Source organism: Capra hircus, chromosome 7 (assembly GCF_001704415.2).
Source record: "Capra hircus breed San Clemente chromosome 7, ASM170441v1, whole genome shotgun sequence".
Classification (NCBI taxonomy): Eukaryota; Metazoa; Chordata; class Mammalia; order Artiodactyla; family Bovidae; genus Capra; species Capra hircus.
The window spans coordinates 38,980,302-38,987,910 of record NC_030814.1 but is presented as its reverse complement, the minus strand read 5'-3'; positions in this window follow the sequence as shown (position 1 = coordinate 38,987,910).

Below are 7,609 nucleotides of genomic sequence, written 5' to 3'. Positions count from 1 at the left end.
CCTTACCATTGAGGATGGAGGCCCCGTGTCCCTTCTAGCATTTGCCTGTTTTGTCCTTCTAATGTGGACACCAAGTCTCTCTTCTGGACAGGAAAAGGAAAGGGACAAGAACAAAAGGCACATACTGCTGACTCTGTCCTCCTTTTATTTAAGGAAATTTCTGGAAAGTTTTATCTCTATGTGCTTCTACTGTATCACCTGGCCTTTTTTTTTTTTGCAAGATGGCTATTGTGTGCCTGATACTGTGCCAGACATTCACATGTATTGTATTTATTCTTCATAACAGCCCTGTATGAGAGCTCTTTACAACCCCTGGGCTCTGGTTTTATCCTTGCTATTATATAGCTGAGCAATCCAAAGTAATCACTTTCTGTCTCTGACCCCCAGTTTTCTCATCTGTTTTATGAAGGACCAGACTAGAGAAGGAGTTTTTAAAGTCTCCAGACCCTTACAGGGACCATGGATAAAACCCAGGAAGAAGGGTTGTGAATTTGGATGGGGAAAACCATTTCATTCTTATTTTCTCTAACCTCTAGTTGAAATTTAGCATTTCCTTCTATTATGACTGTAGGCAACAGACTACAATAATAGTAGCAGATTCTGTGACTTTTTTTTACCGAAGGAAATCACAGATATTTTACAGCCTATTATAGTTGTTTCAGATATATTAAGATGTCGTTTATGTTCATCACTACCTAAAATTGTGGGCATTATTAGAGCTGCCATATTTAATATGTTAATTGAGAGGCATACATCTATATAGATCTACTTTACAAATTTTGTTTTTAATATTTTAGTAACTTAAAAAATTGGGGCTTCCCTGGTGGCTCAGTGATAAAGATTCTCCTGCCTATAATGCAGAAGACACAGGATATTCACATTTGATCCCTCGATTGGGAAGATCCCCTGGAGGAGGGCATGGCAACCCACCCTAGTATTCTTGCCTGGGAAATCCCATGGACAGACAAGCCTTGCGGGCTAAGGTCCATAGGGTTGCAGAGAGTCAGACATCACTGAAGTGACTGAGCATGCATATTTCAAAGTAATTTATTTTCTTCATAATCATGTGTATTTTGCTTTATGCCTTTAAAAACTTTTTCTGAGAAGGGGATCCATAGGCTTCACTGGACTGCCAAAGAGCCCATGGAACAAATAAGACAAAGCTCCTGAAATATGAGAACTCTGCCTCTCTGGCTGTAAATGAGACTGTGCCACTAACTATCATGGTCATCGTGAACAACTTCCTTCAGTGCTCTATTTCCTCAGTTTTCTCTTCTGTAAAATGGGAATAATACTAGCCTTATTTAGTTAAGAGCTAAGAGAACCAGAGAAATCTGCATGTGAGTACACACAGATGCAGGGCTTATGCCTGTTCAGCTGTGCAGAGTCAGCTTCTGAAGTGGTAATAAATGAGGGTGATTAAGTTGTTCAACTTTAGACCTATTTCCCAGAGATGCTGATTTTTTCAATCACTTCTAGATGAGTGTCCTGAGATAGTCATATAGATTGGGACTAGGAAAAAACTCAGTAATAAAGGGGAAATTGCACCTTAAATGCACTTGGATAGAACTACTTAAGAACACAGGAGATAAAATGAGATTTTTCCCAATGGATCATATAACTCCAATTATCCTAGGCTCTGAGAAACTAGGAGCCTAGGAGCCATGGAATTTTCCAGGCAAGAGTACTGGAGTAGGTTGCCATTTCCTTCTCCAGGGGATCTTCCCGACCCAGGGACTGAACCCAGTTCTCCCACATTGCAAGCAGACGCTTTTACTGTCTGAGCCCCCAGGGAAGCTGGGCTTCACTGATAGCTCAGTTGGTAAAGAATCCGCCTGGGTTGGGATGATCCCCTGGAGAAGGGAAAGGCAACCCACTCCAGTATTTTGGACTTCCCTGGTGGCTCAGATAGTAAAGCATCTGCCTACAATGCGGGAGACCCGGGTTTGATTCCTGGGTTGGGAAGATACTCTGGAGAAGGAAATGGCAATCTGCTCCAGTACTCTTGCCTGGAAAATCCTACCTGCCAGGCACCTCTGTCCATGAACTCACAAAGAGTCAGACACACTGAGTGACTTCACTTCACTTCTGAAAAACTTCAGTCAATAAACCATGGTTAAAAGAAAAAAATCACAGATCAATCAGTTATTTCCTCTGTAATCTTTAAATACAGGGATAATTAGACAAATGACTAGAAAGTTGAGAAAGTTGGTTTGTTTCTTTCATAGTCTGTGCCTTTAAAATATCTGTGAGTATTTACCAAATATTTATTCATCCAAGAAATCTGCTGAGGTGACTATAATTAATGTTTCAAGTAGCAAAGTAAATATCTACAAATATCTTATTTGTTCAACAATATTTTAGAAATGAGCTCAAATTATGTTTGGGGTGTTAACTTCATGCTTTCATAGTCTTAAACTCAAAGACACGGTGTACTGGGAGGTAGTCAGCTTGGCCAAGAAAGATGGTTCCTAAACAAGGTGATATTTTGATCGGTTTCCCCAAGGACTTTTGGAAATACCCTGGGATGATTTTGTTGAAGAGGATGTCTGGTTTGCACAATGGAAGCTGCCCTTTTTTTTCTGGCTTTGAGAGAATGGAAGTCTGATTCTGCTGTCTTAGCCAGATAGAGAAGAACTCGGCTAAAAGATAGAATTGAGGAAAATTTTTATTCTACTAAAATAGAAAAAGAAAAGCCTACTTCTATATTCAAAAAAAAAAAAAACAGAAAAAACTCTGGTTTTCTTATCTTGATATTAATAAGAGGTCATTCATTCATTCATTTACTTACAAGTGTTCCTTGATTGCCCACCTTTAGCAAGGCACTATGCCAAGCACAACAGATGTGGCCCCTGCCCTCCTAACACTTAAGACTAATGTTGATAACATTAAAAATTTTGAGAGACAGGTTCTGTGCTAAGTATTTTACTTATGTGAATTCATTAACGCTTCCCAGTCACCCTAGAAGGAAAATACTGTTACCCCACGTTACATTACAGGTAAGGAATCACAAGTTTAAGGAGCTTGTTCAGGTTTACAGGGCTAGGCAGGGACTGAGCTGAGATTCAGTCTTGGCCAATCTGATGCCACAATCTGTGCTCTGAAACAGGGGTTGGCAAACTACAGCCCACTGGCCAAGTCCAGCCCAATGTCTGCTTTTGTAAACAAAGTTTAATTGAAACAGACAAGTTCCCATTCATTTACATGATGCCTTTGGCAGCTTCCATGTAACAGTATTAGTCCAGTAGTTGCAGCAGAGACCACATGGCCCATACAGCCTAAAATATTTACCTGTCCCTTTACAGGAAAGAGACGGCTCTAAAACTCCAACTCCTGCTGCTTCCTCTCCCACAGAAATGACAAGAGGTACGTAAAATATTTGAAAATAATTTTTTAACGTACCATGATTCATGAAATGGAACCCTGTGAAGGAGAATCACTGGAGTGGTGGGGCATGAGCTCTTTAAAATGTGAGTCCCCAGAGAGGGGACCTTCAAGCTGAGATCTGAAACCTGGGACAGAGCTTCTCGCTGAAGAAATTGTAGTTTATTTAGCTCCCCCTATATCCACTACATCTGCAAAGGATGACAAAGAAGCCAGTCTCCTTTCTGGAGTTAAAAGATTGCCTCTCCCTTTAAATGGGAGCCTGGGAGGATTCAGTGAGGGGAATGACAGATGAAAATGTTCAGCATGGTACTTGACACCCAGCTGGCACTTCCCAAACAGCCCGTCTTCCTTCTGTCTCCCATCCTTGCCACCAGCTGAACCAAAATTGGTCTGCTGCCTAAACTTGCAAAGGTTTATACATCATGAACACAATGCTTTATGCTTTAAAATGGGCATTGACATTTAATATAGTAAAGTGAGGGTTGGAAGTATGTGTCCTATACTCAGAACAAATTGTTTGGTCCAGTGGATGAGTCCCAAGGGGGAAAAATGTGCTAGCTAAGTCATTCCATTTGTGGTTGGGGCACAGATTCCCTTTCTCGATCCACATGGCCAAGGCTGAGGGCAGAGGTGGGGTTGGGCAAGTGGGTGCAGGATGCTTGCCTTGTCAGTCTTCTGCATGAGTCCCTCCAAGACTGTCAGTCTCCATTTTATATGGTACCTTCATCCATCCATTACCAACATTAAAGGCCTCATCTTTAACTGGGCTCTGGGCCATTTGCTTGACAGTGAAAAACTGCTGAGTTTCCCTGCCAAGTATATATCCATGTATTTTTTATAGATATAAATTGCCTTCAAAGCCACTTCTCCTCTTAACAGTTAAGGTTACTATATCTGCCCACCCGTTTGGTTCTTTAGAAAAACACAGACTTTGTGGTTAGACCTGGCTTTATGTCCTTGTTCTGTTCAACTAGCTGTGTGACCTTGGGGAAAACTTTTAACTTCTCTGATCCTCAGTCTTGTCATTTGTAATAATAATATCTATTACTGTCATCCATTTATACAATATTTGAGTGTTTCATATGTGCCAGGCACTGTGCTGGGCTCTTTGGATTTCACAGCAAACAAGGATCTCAATCCTTGTGGCTCTTATAGTCTAGTAGAGGGAGTTATTATAATCAAGTAAATAAATACTTAAGATTGTTACAGATGTGATCAGTGATATGGAGGAGACAGGGTGATGTAATAGAATGAACTACTTAAGTGATACTGAGGCAAGACCTGTAGAATAAGAATGAGCAAACCATGGGAAGAGCTGTAAATGACATCAGGCAGAGGCAGAGAGGTCTGGAGGCCGGGAAAATGTGTTTTAGGAAGACAGAGTAGTCAGTATCCAAGAGGGGCAGTGGTACAAGACAAGGTCAGAGAGGTGGCTAGGGACCAGCTCACATGGGCCTTATGGGTCATGACAAGGAGTTTTAGGTTTTATTCTAATTAGCCTGAGAAGCCAATGAAAGTGATTGAGATACATATAGGGTTCGCATGTTTAAAAGATCAGTCTGGTTACTGCATATTGAAGGGATTATAGGGGAAAAGAGTAAAAACAGGGAGGCCAAGGTTGTAAGGATTACCTAAAATTACAAAGGTAAAAAAATGAGCATACCTCCTGACACATAGAATTTCTCTATGAATGCTAGTTAGCTGTTTTTCTGAAAAATCGAAGCCTGTCTTATCTAATACAGTAGACAGTGGCTTCATGTGGCTGTTGAGCATTTGAAATGTGACTAGTGCAATCATGCAAATGTATTTTATTTCATATTAATTAAATTTAAAAACTAGTATTTGACTAGTCACTTTGGAAGTACTTTTGAAAAACTTGGATATATGAATCTATTTTTTAGCTATAAATTTTATGAAATCTGAGTACAGATTCAACTATTTTTGATGAAAATTTAATGTCCAAATTGAGATGTTCTATAACAGTAAAATGCACACATGATTTCAAAGATTTAGTATGAAAAAGAAAATGTAAAATTGTTAATAATTTTCATATTGATTACCTGTTCAAATTTAGGACATACGAGGTTAAATTAAATATTATTTAAATAAATTAATTTCACTTATTTTACTGTTTTTAAAGCTTTAAAAAAAATTTAAATTAACATATGTTACTAAGTCCAAGATTACTACTTCTTGCCATATAACAAGCTAATAAATTAAGAGATGAGATGTTGGGACAAGGAATAGAGACTTTATTCAGCAATCCAGCCAACTGAGAAGATGACAGACTAGTGTCCCAAAGAATTATCTTCCCTAAATTAGAATTCAGGCTTCTTTTATGCTAAAAGGAAAGGGGGTGTGGCTCGATGTTGCAAACCTTGGTGCCAGAATCCTTTGTTCCTGCCTTCCCTGTAGGTCTGTTTGGTAACAATGTTCCTGTAAGCCTCCAACAAGACAAATGTCATTCTTTGTTCTATGGTCTTTAGAGGAAAAGTGTTATATCTTTAAAGGTCAGAACCTTGAGAATGGGTTCTCCTGTATATTGCAGTATATACGCAACATTCTTTTACAAAGGTGCAAAGCCAGCATGACTAAGCATGGGCCACAGAGCACATGGGTTAGAGCTAAAGAAATAGATCCAATATGGAGTCAGGTTTGTTCTTGTGTGTTACACATAAGTGTCTCACGTGTATTACTATTGGACATGCTGGTCAAACAGAGACAGAAATCTAGAAATTTAAATGCACAGGATGTTAACTCTTGATTATGTCTCCTATCTAGAAATCTCAACTTGAAGATTAGAACTGGCAAAAAATAAAAAAGCAATAGCATCTTTTGGAAACACTAAGAATACAGGATCTGCATGTTTCAATTATATATTTGATGTGTATCTTAACCTCAGGGAATTCTTTTGGCATCCCTGACTATTCCTGGATATTGGACCTTACTTTAGCAAATTCAAGCACTCCAACTCTGGGAGAAGGAGCCAGGACTTAGAGAACCTGCAGGTGTAAAGCTGAATCCCCAAAGCCAGGCTTAGTAACCTTGTGGTATTATTATATCCACTTTGAGCAAGAGAAGGATCGAGTAAGTCTAGCATAGATTGAAATCTCCAGCTCCAGGGAGCATAGATGCACAGAGCCTCCTAAAGGTTTAGGACAGTGTATTCATAGTAAATCACTGGGAGAAGTAGGAGTGATTTCCATCTCTGCCTGCAGATTCTCCACAAAGCAATTAAATAAATTGCTTTAACTTAAAGTATAGTTAAAGTTTGTACTGGGGTCTGTATGTAGTGCTTTAGGTTTGTCACCCCATTTAAACTTCATGAAACTTTCTGAGGTAGGTGTTAAGGTTTAGTGACTTGTCCAAGATCAGTCATACCACACAGCTGCTAAGAAGCAGAGCAAGGATTCAAACCCAGGCAGCCTGACACCAGAACCTACACTCTTAGTCCCCATACAGGCAGCAATCCTGTTGACATGCTAGTGACCCAAGGGACCACCCTTGAATATAAGACTTCTTGTCTACTTCCATCTCTTCCAGCCATTGCTGAGACTTGCTTACCCCTTGCTAGTCCCTCCTCTGCTCCCAGCCCTGAGCTAGCAGGCCACGACTAAGTGAGCAACTCCTTATGATTGAGAGATGGGTGTGTGCCACTGAGAAATCACCCAGTTGCTCCCTCCAGAAAGAAAAATAAAGAGTAAATGATTATTTTGCTATTCTCCAGATGTATCACTGTACCCACCACAGGGTCTAGTATGCTGCCTAGCATTCATTCACTATTTATTCATTCATGTTCAGCTTTCATTCTTTCAACAAACTTAGGTGATCAGTTCCCTGTCTTGTGAGATGTGAATGAAAACTTCACAAATACTATCACTATTAGTAATATTACTGGTCATCATTAGTAACACTAATAATCAAGTTATATTACTATTAGTAATTGGTCTTAATAGTGGTAATACTGTAACATCTTCATTAATAATATTTGTGGAGCACTTGCCATGCTAAGTACTATTAATATTAATATCACTTAATTAGTTAGCACTTAGTAATTTTTTTTTCTATCTTGAGCACTTAATTTTCTGTGTTTAATTCTCACAACAATGGTGTAAGGAAATTCCAGAAGCCTCAAAATACTACACAACCCATGAGAGCACTGGGTTATTCAGTGTTTCGGCTATAAATTCCTGAAAGAGGGTCATTCACCCACGTGATAGCA